The sequence below is a fragment of the Ambystoma mexicanum genome, chromosome 7p, assembly GCF_040938575.1.
Source record: "Ambystoma mexicanum isolate Mex_15411 chromosome 7p, UKY_AmexF1_1, whole genome shotgun sequence".
In the NCBI taxonomy this organism is placed as follows: Eukaryota; Metazoa; Chordata; class Amphibia; order Caudata; family Ambystomatidae; genus Ambystoma; species Ambystoma mexicanum.
In genome coordinates, this window is record NC_090939.1 from 978,978,440 (window position 1) to 978,992,724 (window position 14,285).

A 14,285-nucleotide genomic window follows, 5' to 3' on the forward strand; every position below is an offset into this window, starting at 1 on the left:
GGAGATGGTGAAGATGCCGAGAATAGCTGTCCCCGCTATTCCAAGGGTCGAAGTACTAGTACAGGCCTTCTGGTTCGATCAAAGGTGAAAAGGGTTTCACAAGGCGACAGCAGTGCAGAGGAGCAGTCCTTCAGCGGGTCACCAGCGATTCCTCGGTTCAGCCTCTTGGTTGCAGGATACTTGGCTCCTGTATTCCTTTGTTCGTGAGAACTCAGGAGATCGACATGGTAGTGGTGTTTCCAGCCCCCTCTTATCCACGGTTCCCTTCGTGCCAAAACGGTGGGGACCCAATGGGAGATCCGCTCATCAACACTCACACCATTCGTGGACCTATCACGGACCACGGTGGTCCCAGGCATTCACACGGGACCAGACATCCCAGCCCACATACTGGAGGCACACACAAGACATGTAGAAGCCCGCGAAAGCATCCGTGTTTCGCGGGAAAGTACATGCCCAGATAAGGAAGGCCCCGGGTCGGCTCGACCTGGGGAAGGTGAAGGGAGCAAGACGGTCAGCGGACAGGACAAAGGAGCCTCGTGGTCTGGCCATTTTGGGAGCCAGGCCACCATTTTGGGTTAAGTGCGAGAAACGTGCTTAGAACGCCAAAAGGAGCTCAAAACACAAGAAACGATCGCTGCCACCATTCCCGTCCGTGAATCACTTGCACCGATCAGTTACAATCCTGAAAGAGTATCTAGGGCCTGTAGAAGGCTAGAATCCCAAGAGAGCAGCAACTTAGCTTACAGTGCCCTCTTGTGTCATGTTGCACGAAAGCCGCAACATGATAAAAGAAACTACGGAAAACAGCGTTTCCCGGTACTGACTGTCTTAAGGGCATGTCAGTTTCCCCGTAAGAAAGGAGCGAAATCCCAGAGGAGTGCGGCAGAAGGCTGCACTTCTCTGGCAAAGTCGAGAACAAGGTGAAAAACAACAGCAAAAAGTTTAGGGGTTGCCACATGGAAGGAAAATTACCTACAATTATTAAATCTTTCCTAACAGATATCACATCTCATGTTATAGGAAGAGTTTCAGGTTTGGTATAAGCATTGAGATATCATATCTCTGCAATCGGAAGTGTCTCAGGATTGGGATGGGAAGGAGTTGGATGTCACATTTCATGTTAGAGGTAGGATCTCAGGTTTGGTATTAGAGGCATTGAGATATCACATCTCATGCTATCCGAAGGGTCTCAGGATTGGAATGGGAAGGAGTTGGATATCACATCTCATGCTAAAGGGAGGGTCTCAGGTTTGGCAGGGGAAGGAGTTAGATATCACGTCTCATGCTATAGGAAGGGTCTCAGGTTTGGTATAAGCATTGAGATATCACATCTCATGCTATAGGAAGGGTCTCAGGATTGGAATGGGAAGGAGTTGGATATCACATCTCATGCTATAGGAAGGGTCTCAGGTTTGGTATAAGCATTGAGATATCACATCTCATGCTATAGGAAGGGTCTCAGGATTGGAATGGAAGGAGTTGGATATCACATCTCATGTTAAACGAAGGATCTCAGGTTTGGTATTAGAAGCATTGAGATATCACATCTCATGCTATAGGAAGGGTCTCAGGATTGGAATGGGAAGGAGTTGGATATCACATCTCATGCTATAGGAAGGGTCTCAGGTTTGGTATAAGCATTGAGATATCACATCTCATGCTATCGGAAGGGTCTCAGGATTGGAATGGGAAGGAGTTGTATATGACATCTCAAGCCATAGGAAGGGTCTCAGGTTTGGTATAAGCTTTGAGATATCACATCTCTGCTATCGGAAGGGTCTCAGGATTGGAATGGGAAGGAGTTGGATATCCCATCTCATGTTATAGGAAGAGTCTCAGGTTTGGTATTAGAAGCATTGAGATATCACATCTCATGCTATAGGAAGTGTCTCAGGATTGGAATGGGAAGGACTTGGATATCACATCTCATGCTATAGGGAAGGTCTCAAGTTTGATATTAGAAGCATTGAGATATCACATCTCATGCTATAGGAAGGGTCTCAGGATTGGAATGGGAAGGAGTAGGATATCACATCTCATGCTATAGGAAGGATCTCAGGTTTGGTATAAGCATTGAGATATCACATCTCTTCTATCGGAAGGGTCTCAGGATTGGAATGGGAAGGAGTTGGATATTCCCATCTCATGTTATAGGAAGGGTCTCAGGTTTGGTATTAGAAGCATTGAGATATCACATCTCATGCTATAGGAAGGGTCTCAGGATTGGAATGGGAAGGACTTGGATATCACATCTCATGCTATAGGGAGGGTCTCAAGTTTGATATTAGAAGCATTGAGATATCACATCTCATGATATCGGAAGGGTCTCAGGATTGGAATGGGAAGGAGTTGGATATCACATCTCATGATAAAGGAAGGGTCTAAGGTTGGGAAGGGGAAGGATTTGGATATCACATCTCATGTTATAGGACGGGTCTCAGGTTTGGTATTAGAAGCACTGAGATATCAAGTCTCATGGTATAGGAAGGGTCTCAGAATTGGAATGAGAAGGAGTTGGATATCACATCTCAAGCTATAGGAAGGGTCTCAGGATTGGAATGGGAAGGAGTTTGATATCACATCTCATGCAATAGAATGGGTCTCAGGTTTGGTATAAGCATTGGGATATCACATCTCATGCTATCGGAAGGGTATCAGGATTGGAATTCCAAGGAGTTGGATATCCCATCTCATGCTATAGGAAGGGTCTCAGGTTGGAATGGGAAGGAGTTGGATATCACATCTCATGTTATAGGAAGGGTCTCAGGATTGGAATGGGAAGGACTTGGATATCACATCTCATGCTATAGGAAGGCTCTCAGGTTTGGAAGGGGAAAGATTTGGATATCACATTTCATGTTAGAGGTAGGATCTCAGGTTTGGTATTAGAGACATTGAGATATCACATCTCATGCTATCAGAAGGGTCTCAGGATTGGAATGGGAAGGAGTTGGATATCACATCTCATGCTAAAGGCAGGGGCTCAGGTTTGGAAGGGGAAGGATTTGGATATCACATCTCATGTTATAGGAAGGATCTCAGGTTTGGTATTAGAAGCATTTAGATATTACATCTCATGCTATCGGAAGGATCTCAGGTTTGGTATTAGAAGCATTGAGATATCACATCTCATGCTATCAGAATGGTCTCAGGATTGGAATCGGAAGGAGTTGGATATCACATCTCATGCTAAAGGGAGGGTCTCAGGTTTGGAAGGGGAAGGATTTGGATATCACATCTCATGTTATCGTAAGGATCTCAGGTTTGGTATTAGAAGTATTGAGATATCACATCTCATGCTATAGGAATGGTCTCAGGATTGGAATGGGAAGGACTTGGATACCACATCTCATGCTATAGGGAGATCTCAAGTTTGATAGTAGAAGCATTGAGATATCACATCTCATGCTATAGGAAGGGTCTCAGGATTGGAATGGAAGGAGTTGGATATCACATCTCATGTTTTAGGAAGGATCTCAGGTTTGGTATTAGAAGCATTGAGACATCACATCTCATGCTATAGGAAGGGTCTCAGGATTGGAATGGGAAGGAGTTGGATATCACATCTCATGCTATATGAAGGGTCTCAGGTTTGGTATAAGCATTGAGATATCACATCTCATGCTATAGGAAGGGTCTCAGGATTGGAATGGGAAGGAGTTGTATATGACATCTCATGCCGTAGGAAGGGTCTCAGGTTTGGTATAAGCATTGAGATATCACATCTCTGCTATCGGAAGGGTCTCAGGATTGGAATGGGAAGGAGTTGGATATCCCATCTCATGTTATAGGAAGAGTCTCAGGTTTGGTATTAGAAGCATTGAGATATCACATCTCATGCTATAGGAAGGGTCTCAGGATTGGAATGGGAAGGAGTTGGATATCACATCTCATGCTATAGGAAGGGTCTCAGGTTTGGTATAAGCAGTGAGATATCACATCTCATGCTATAGGAACTGTCTTAGGAATGGAATGGGAAGAAGTTGGATATCACATCTCATGTTATAGGAAGGATCTCAGGTTTGGTATAAGCATTGAGATATCACATCTCTGTTATCGGAAGGGTCTCAGGATTGGAATGTGAGGGAGTTGGATATTCCCATCTCATGTTATAGGAAGGGTCTCAGGTTTGGTATTAGAAGCATTGAGATATCACATCTCATGCTATAGGAAGGGTCTCAGGATTGGAATGGGAAGGAGTTGGATATCACATCTCATGCTATAGGAAGGGTCTCAGGTTTGGTATAAGCAGTGAGATATCACATCTCATGCTATAGGAACTGTCTCAGGATTGGAATGGGAAGAAGTTGGATATCACATCTCATGTTTTAGGAAGGATCTCAGGTTTGGTATTAGAAGCATTGAGACATCACATCTCATGCTATAGGAAGGGTCTCAGGATTGGAATGGGAAGGAGTTGGATATCACATCTCATGCTATATGAAGGGTCTCAGGTTTGGTATAAGCATTGAGATATCACATCTCATGCTATAGGAAGGGTCTCAGGATTGGAATGGGAAGGAGTTGTATATGACATCTCATGCCGTAGGAAGGGTCTCAGGTTTGGTATAAGCATTGAGATATCACATCTCTGCTATCGGAAGGGTCTCAGGATTGGAATGGGAAGGAGTTGGATATCCCATCTCATGTTATAGGAAGAGTCTCAGGTTTGGTATTAGAAGCATTGAGCTATCACATCTCATGCTATAGGAAGGGTCTCAGGATTGGAATGGGAAGGAGTTGGATATCACATCTCATGCTATAGGAAGGGTCTCAGGTTTGGTATAAGCAGTGAGATATCACATCACATGCTATAGGAACGGTCTCAGGATTGGAATGGGAAGAAGTTGGATATCACATCTCATGTTATAGGAAGGATCTCAGGTTTGGTATAAGCATTGAGATATCACATCTCTGTTATCGGAAGGGTCTCAGGATTGGAATGTGAGGGAGTTGGATATTCCCATCTCATGTTATAGGAAGGGTCTCAGGTTTGGTATTAGAAGCATTGAGATATCACATCTCATGCTATAGGAAGGGTCTCAGGATTGGAATGGGAAGGACTTGAATATCACATCTCATGCTATAGGGAGGGTCTCAGGATTGGAATGGGAAGGAGTTGGATATCACATCTCATGATAAAGGAAGGGTCTAAGGTTTGGAAGGGGAAGGATTTGGATATCACATCTCATGTTATAGGACGGGTCTCAGGTTTGGTATTAGAAGCATTGAGATATCAAGTCTCATGGTATAGGAAGGGTCTCAGAATTGGAATGGGAAGGAGTTGGATATCACATCTCATTCTATAGGAAGGGTCTCAGGATTGGAATGGGAAGGAGTTTGATATCACATCTCATGCCATAGTATGGGTCTCAGGTTTGGTAGAAGCATTGGGATATCACATCTCATGCTATCGGAAGGTTATCAGGATTGGATTTGGAAGGAGTTGGATATCCCATCTCATGCTACAGGAAGGGTCTCAGGTTGGAATGGGAAGGAGTTGGATATCACATCTCATGTTATAGGAAGGGTCTCAGGATTGGAATGGGAAGGACTTGGATATCACATCTCATGCTATAGGTAGGCTCTCAGGTTTGGAAGGGGAAAGAGTTGGATATCACATTTCATGTTAGAGGTAGGATCTCAGGTTTGGTATTAGAGGCATTGAGATATCACATCTCATGCTATCAGAAGGGTCTCAGGATTGGAATGGGAAGGAGTTGGATATCACATCTCATGCTAAAGGGAGGGTCTCAGGTTTGGAAGGGGAAGGATTTGGATATCACATCTCATGTTATAGGAAGGATCTCAGATTTGGTATTAGAAGCATTGAGATATCACATCTCATGCTATCGGAAGGATCTCAGGTTTGGTATTAGAAGCATTGAGATATCACATCTCATGCTATCAGAAGGGTCTTAGGATTGGAATGGGAAGAAGTTGGATATCACATCTCATGCTAAAGAGAGGGTCTCAGGTTTGGAAGGGGAAGGATTTGGATATCACATCTTATGTTATCGGAAGGATCTCAGGTTTGGTATTAGAAGTATTGAGATATCACATATCATGCTATAGGAAGGGTCTCAGGATTGGAATGGGATGGAGTTGGATATCACATCTCAAGCTATAGGAAGGGTCTCAGGTTTGGTATATGCATTGAGATATCACATCTCATGCTATAGGAAGGGTCTCAGGATTGGAATGGGAAGGAGTTGGATATCACATCTCATGTTATAGGAAAGATTTCAGGTTTGGTATTAGAAGCATTGAGACATCACATCTCATGTTATAGGAAGGGTCTCAGGATTAGAATGGGAAGAAGTTGGATATCACATCTCATGCTATAGGAAGGGTCTCAGGTTTGGCATAAGCATTGAGATATCACATCTCATGCTATAGGAAGGGTCTCAGGATTGGAATGGGAAGGAGTTGTATATGACATCTCATGCCATAGGAAGGGTCTCAGGTTTGGTATAAGCATTGAGATATCACATCACATGCTATAGGAAGGGTCTCAGGATTGGAATGGGAAGGACTTGGATATCACATCTCATGCTATCAGAAGGGTCTCAGGATTGGAATGGGAAGGAGTTGGATATCACATCTCATGTTATAGGAAGGATCTCAGGTTTGGTATTAGAAGCATTGAGATATCACATCTCATGCTATCGGAAGTATCTCAGGTTTGGTATTAGAGGCATTGAAATATTACATCTCATGCTATCATAAGGGTCTCAGGATTGGAATGGGAAGGAGTTGGATATCACATCTCATGCTAAAGGGAGGGTCTCAGGTTTGGAAGGGGAAGGATTTGAATATCACATCACATGTTATAGGAAGGATCTCAGGTTTGGTATTAGAAGCATTGAGATATCACATCTCATGCTATCGGAATGGTCTCAGGATTGGAATGGGAAGGAGTTGGATATCACATCTCATGCTATAGGAAGGGTCTCAGGTTTGGAACGGGAAGGAGTTGGATATCACATCTCATGTTATAGGAAAGATCTCAGGTTTGGTATTAGAAGCATTGAGACATCACATCACTGCAATCGGAAGTGTCTCAGGATTGGGATGGGAAGGCGTTGGATATCACATCTCATGTTATAGGAAAGATCTCAGGTTTGGTATTAGAAGCATTGAGACATCACATCTCATGTTATAGGAAGGGTCTCAGAATTGGAATGGGAAGAAGTTGGATATCACATCTCATGCTATAGGAAGGGTCTCAGTTTGGTATAAGCATTGAGATATCACATCTCATGCTATAGGAAGGGTCTCAGGATTGGAATGGGAAGGAGTTGTATATGACATCTCATGCCATAGGAAGGGTCTCAGGTTTGGTATAAGCATTGAGATATCACATCACATGCTATAGGCAGGGTCTCAGGTTTGGAAAGGGAAGGAGTTGGATATCACATTTCATGTTAGAGGTAGGATCTCAGGTTTGGTATTAGAGGCATTGAGATATCACATCTCATGCTATCAGAAGGGTCTCAGGATTGGAATGGGAAGGAGTTGGATATCACATCTCATGCTAAAGGGAGGGTCTCAGTTTTGGAAGGGGAAGGATTTGGATATCACATCTCATGTTATAGGAAGGATCTCAGGTTTTGTATTAGAAGCATTGAGATATCACATCTCATGCTATCGGAAGTATCTCAGGTTTGGTATTAGAGGCATTGAGATATCACATCTCATGCTATCGTAAGGGTCTCAGGAGTGGAATGGGAAGGAGTTGGATATCACATCTCATGCTAAAGGGAGGGTCTCAGGTTTGGAAGGGGAAGGATTTGAATATCACATCACATGTTATAGGAAGGATCTCAGGTTTGGTATTAGAAGCATTGAGATATCACATCTCATGCTATAGGAAGGGTCTCAGGTTTGGAACGGGAAGGAGTTGGATATCACATCTCATGTTTAAGGAAAGATCTCAGGTTTGGTATTAGAAGCATTGAGACATCACATCTCTGCAATCGGAAGTGTCTCAGGATTAGGATGGGAAGGAGTTGGATATCACATCTCATGTTATAGGAAAGATCTCAGGTTTGGTATTAGAAGCATTGAGACATCACATCTCATGTTATAGGAAGGGTCTCATGATTGGAATGGGAAGAAGTTGGATATCACATCTCATGCTATAGGAAGGGTCTCAGGTTTGGTAGAAGAATTGAGATATCACATCTCATGCTATAGGAACGGTCTCAGGATTGGAATGGGAAGGACTTGGATATCCCATCTCATGCTATAGGCAGGGTCTCAGGTTTGGAAAGGGAAGGAGTTGGATGTCACATTTCATGTTAGAGGTAGGATCTCAGGTTTGGTATTAGAGGCATTGAGATATCACATCTCATGCTATCCGAAGGGTCTCAGGATTGGAATGGGAAGGAGTTGGATATCACATCTCATGCTAAAGGGAGGGTCTCAGGTTTGGCAGGGGAAGGATTTGGATATCACATCTCATGTTATAGGAAGGATCTCAGGTTTGGTATTAGAAGCATTGAGGTATCACATCTCATGCTATCGGAAGTATCTCAGGTTTGGTATTAGAGGCATTGAGATATCACATCTCATGCTATCATAAGGGTCTCAGGATTGGAATGGGAAGGAGTTGGATATCACATCTCATGCTAAAGGGAGGGTCTCAGGTTTGGAAGGGGAAGGATTTGAATATCACATCACATGTTATAGGAAGGATCTCAGGTTTGGTATTAGAGGCTTTGAGATATCACATCTCATGCTATCGGAAGGGTCTCAGGATTGGAATGGGAAGGAGTTGGATATCACATCTCATGCTATAGGAAGGGTCTCAGGTTTGGAACGGGAAGGAGTTGGATATCACATCTCATGTTATAGGAAGGGTCTCAGGTTTGGTATAAGCATTGAGATATCACATCTCTGCAATCGGAAGTGTCTCAGGATTGGAACGGGAAGGAGTTGGATATCCCATCTCATGTTATAGGACTGGTCTCAGGTTTGGTATTAGAAGCATTGAGATATCACATCGCATGCTATAGGAAGGGTCTCAGGATTGGAATGGGAAGGAGTTGGATATCACATCTCATGCTAAAGGGAGGGTCTCAGGTTTGGAAGGGGAAGGATTTGGATATCACATCTCATGTTATAGGAAGGATCTCAGGTTTTGTATTAGAAGCATTGAGATATCACATCTCATGCTATCGGAAGTATCTCAGGTTTGGTATTAGAGGCATTGAGATATCACATCTCATGCTATCGTAAGGGTCTCAGGATTGGAATGGGAAGGAGTTGGATATCACATCTCATGCTAAAGGGAGGGTCTCAGGTTTGGAAGGGGAAGGATTTGAATATCACATCACATGTTATAGGAAGGGTCTCAGGTTTGGAACGGGAAGGAGTTGGATATCACATCTCATGTTTAAGGAAAGATCTCAGGTTTGGTATTAGAAGCATTGAGACATCACATCTCTGCAATCGGAAGTGTCTCAGGATTAGGATGGGAAGGAGTTGGATATCACATCTCATGTTATAGGAAAGATCTCAGGTTTGGTATTAGAAGCATTGAGACATCACATCTCATGTTATAGGAAGGGTCTCATGATTGGAATGGGAAGGACTTGGATATCACATCTCATGTTTTAGGAAGGATCTCAGGTTTGGTATTAGAAGCATTGAGATATCACATCTCATGCTATAGGAAGGGTCTCAGGATTGGAATGGGAAGGAGTTGGATATCACATCTCATGCTAAAGGGAGGGTCTCAGGTTTGGAAGGGGAAGGATTTGGATATCACATCTCATGTTATAGGAAGGATCTCAGGTTTTGTATTAGAAGCATTGAGATATCACATCTCATGCTATCGGAAGTATCTCAGGTTTGGTATTAGAGGCATTGAGATATCACATCTCATGCTATCGTAAGGGTCTCAGGATTGGAATGGGAAGGAGTTGGATATCACATCTCATGCTAAAGGGAGGGTCTCAGGTTTGGAAGGGGAAGGATTTGAATATCACATCACATGTTATAGGAAGGGTCTCAGGTTTGGAACGGGAAGGAGTTGGATATCACATCTCATGTTTAAGGAAAGATCTCAGGTTTGGTATTAGAAGCATTGAGACATCACATCTCTGCAATCGGAAGTGTCTCAGGATTAGGATGGGAAGGAGTTGGATATCACATCTCATGTTATAGGAAAGATCTCAGGTTTGGTATTAGAAGCATTGAGACATCACATCTCATGTTATAGGAAGGGTCTCATGATTGGAATGGGAAGAAGTTGGATATCACATCTCATGCTATAGGAAGGGTCTCAGGTTTGGTAGAAGCATTGAGATATCACATCTCATGCTATAGGAACAGTCTCAGGATTGGAATGGGAAGGACTTGGATATCCCATCTCATGCTATAGGCCGGGTCTCAGGTTTGGAAAGGGAAGGAGTTGGATGTCACATTTCATGTTAGAGGTAGGATCTCAGGTTTGGTATTAGAGGCATTGAGATATCACATCTCATGCTATCCGAAGGGTCTCAGGATTGGAATGGGAAGGAGTTGGATATCACATCTCATGCTAAAGGGAGGGTCTCAGGTTTGGCAGGGGAAGGAGTTAGATATCACGTCTCATGCTATAGGAAGGGTCTCAGGTTTGGTATAAGCATTGAGATATCACATCTCATGCTATAGGAAGGGTCTCAGGATTGGAATGGGAAGGAGTTGGATATCACATCTCATGCTATAGGAAGGGTCTCAGGTTTGGTATAAGCATTGAGATATCACATCTCATGCTATAGGAAGGGTCTCAGGATTGGAATGGAAGGAGTTGGATATCACATCTCATGTTAAACGAAGGATCTCAGGTTTGGTATTAGAAGCATTGAGATATCACATCTCATGCTATAGGAAGGGTCTCAGGATTGGAATGGGAAGGAGTTGGATATCACATCTCATGCTATAGGAAGGGTCTCAGGTTTGGTATAAGCATTGAGATATCACATCTCATGCTATCGGAAGGGTCTCAGGATTGGAATGGGAAGGAGTTGTATATGACATCTCAAGCCATAGGAAGGGTCTCAGGTTTGGTATAAGCTTTGAGATATCACATCTCTGCTATCGGAAGGGTCTCAGGATTGGAATGGGAAGGAGTTGGATATCCCATCTCATGTTATAGGAAGAGTCTCAGGTTTGGTATTAGAAGCATTGAGATATCACATCTCATGCTATAGGAAGTGTCTCAGGATTGGAATGGGAAGGACTTGGATATCACATCTCATGCTATAGGGAAGGTCTCAAGTTTGATATTAGAAGCATTGAGATATCACATCTCATGCTATAGGAAGGGTCTCAGGATTGGAATGGGAAGGAGTAGGATATCACATCTCATGCTATAGGAAGGATCTCAGGTTTGGTATAAGCATTGAGATATCACATCTCTTCTATCGGAAGGGTCTCAGGATTGGAATGGGAAGGAGTTGGATATTCCCATCTCATGTTATAGGAAGGGTCTCAGGTTTGGTATTAGAAGCATTGAGATATCACATCTCATGCTATAGGAAGGGTCTCAGGATTGGAATGGGAAGGACTTGGATATCACATCTCATGCTATAGGGAGGGTCTCAAGTTTGATATTAGAAGCATTGAGATATCACATCTCATGATATCGGAAGGGTCTCAGGATTGGAATGGGAAGGAGTTGGATATCACATCTCATGATAAAGGAAGGGTCTAAGGTTGGGAAGGGGAAGGATTTGGATATCACATCTCATGTTATAGGACGGGTCTCAGGTTTGGTATTAGAAGCACTGAGATATCAAGTCTCATGGTATAGGAAGGGTCTCAGAATTGGAATGAGAAGGAGTTGGATATCACATCTCAAGCTATAGGAAGGGTCTCAGGATTGGAATGGGAAGGAGTTTGATATCACATCTCATGCAATAGAATGGGTCTCAGGTTTGGTATAAGCATTGGGATATCACATCTCATGCTATCGGAAGGGTATCAGGATTGGAATTCCAAGGAGTTGGATATCCCATCTCATGCTATAGGAAGGGTCTCAGGTTGGAATGGGAAGGAGTTGGATATCACATCTCATGTTATAGGAAGGGTCTCAGGATTGGAATGGGAAGGACTTGGATATCACATCTCATGCTATAGGAAGGCTCTCAGGTTTGGAAGGGGAAAGATTTGGATATCACATTTCATGTTAGAGGTAGGATCTCAGGTTTGGTATTAGAGACATTGAGATATCACATCTCATGCTATCAGAAGGGTCTCAGGATTGGAATGGGAAGGAGTTGGATATCACATCTCATGCTAAAGGCAGGGGCTCAGGTTTGGAAGGGGAAGGATTTGGATATCACATCTCATGTTATAGGAAGGATCTCAGGTTTGGTATTAGAAGCATTTAGATATTACATCTCATGCTATCGGAAGGATCTCAGGTTTGGTATTAGAAGCATTGAGATATCACATCTCATGCTATCAGAATGGTCTCAGGATTGGAATCGGAAGGAGTTGGATATCACATCTCATGCTAAAGGGAGGGTCTCAGGTTTGGAAGGGGAAGGATTTGGATATCACATCTCATGTTATCGTAAGGATCTCAGGTTTGGTATTAGAAGTATTGAGATATCACATCTCATGCTATAGGAATGGTCTCAGGATTGGAATGGGAAGGACTTGGATACCACATCTCATGCTATAGGGAGATCTCAAGTTTGATAGTAGAAGCATTGAGATATCACATCTCATGCTATAGGAAGGGTCTCAGGATTGGAATGGAAGGAGTTGGATATCACATCTCATGTTTTAGGAAGGATCTCAGGTTTGGTATTAGAAGCATTGAGACATCACATCTCATGCTATAGGAAGGGTCTCAGGATTGGAATGGGAAGGAGTTGGATATCACATCTCATGCTATATGAAGGGTCTCAGGTTTGGTATAAGCATTGAGATATCACATCTCATGCTATAGGAAGGGTCTCAGGATTGGAATGGGAAGGAGTTGTATATGACATCTCATGCCGTAGGAAGGGTCTCAGGTTTGGTATAAGCATTGAGATATCACATCTCTGCTATCGGAAGGGTCTCAGGATTGGAATGGGAAGGAGTTGGATATCCCATCTCATGTTATAGGAAGAGTCTCAGGTTTGGTATTAGAAGCATTGAGATATCACATCTCATGCTATAGGAAGGGTCTCAGGATTGGAATGGGAAGGAGTTGGATATCACATCTCATGCTATAGGAAGGGTCTCAGGTTTGGTATAAGCAGTGAGATATCACATCTCATGCTATAGGAACTGTCTTAGGATTGGAATGGGAAGAAGTTGGATATCACATCTCATGTTATAGGAAGGATCTCAGGTTTGGTATAAGCATTGAGATATCACATCTCTGTTATCGGAAGGGTCTCAGGATTGGAATGTGAGGGAGTTGGATATTCCCATCTCATGTTATAGGAAGGGTCTCAGGTTTGGTATTAGAAGCATTGAGATATCACATCTCATGCTATAGGAAGGGTCTCAGGATTGGAATGGGAAGGAGTTGGATATCACATCTCATGCTATAGGAAGGGTCTCAGGTTTGGTATAAGCAGTGAGATATCACATCTCATGCTATAGGAACTGTCTCAGGATTGGAATGGGAAGAAGTTGGATATCACATCTCATGTTTTAGGAAGGATCTCAGGTTTGGTATTAGAAGCATTGAGACATCACATCTCATGCTATAGGAAGGGTCTCAGGATTGGAATGGGAAGGAGTTGGATATCACATCTCATGCTATATGAAGGGTCTCAGGTTTGGTATAAGCATTGAGATATCACATCTCATGCTATAGGAAGGGTCTCAGGATTGGAATGGGAAGGAGTTGTATATGACATCTCATGCCGTAGGAAGGGTCTCAGGTTTGGTATAAGCATTGAGATATCACATCTCTGCTATCGGAAGGGTCTCAGGATTGGAATGGGAAGGAGTTGGATATCCCATCTCATGTTATAGGAAGAGTCTCAGGTTTGGTATTAGAAGCATTGAGCTATCACATCTCATGCTATAGGAAGGGTCTCAGGATTGGAATGGGAAGGAGTTGGATATCACATCTCATGCTATAGGAAGGGTCTCAGGTTTGGTATAAGCAGTGAGATATCACATCACATGCTATAGGAACGGTCTCAGGATTGGAATGGGAAGAAGTTGGATATCACATCTCATGTTATAGGAAGGATCTCAGGTTTGGTATAAGCATTGAGATATCACATCTCTGTTATCGGAAGGGTCTCAGGATTGGAATGTGAGGGAGTTGGATATTC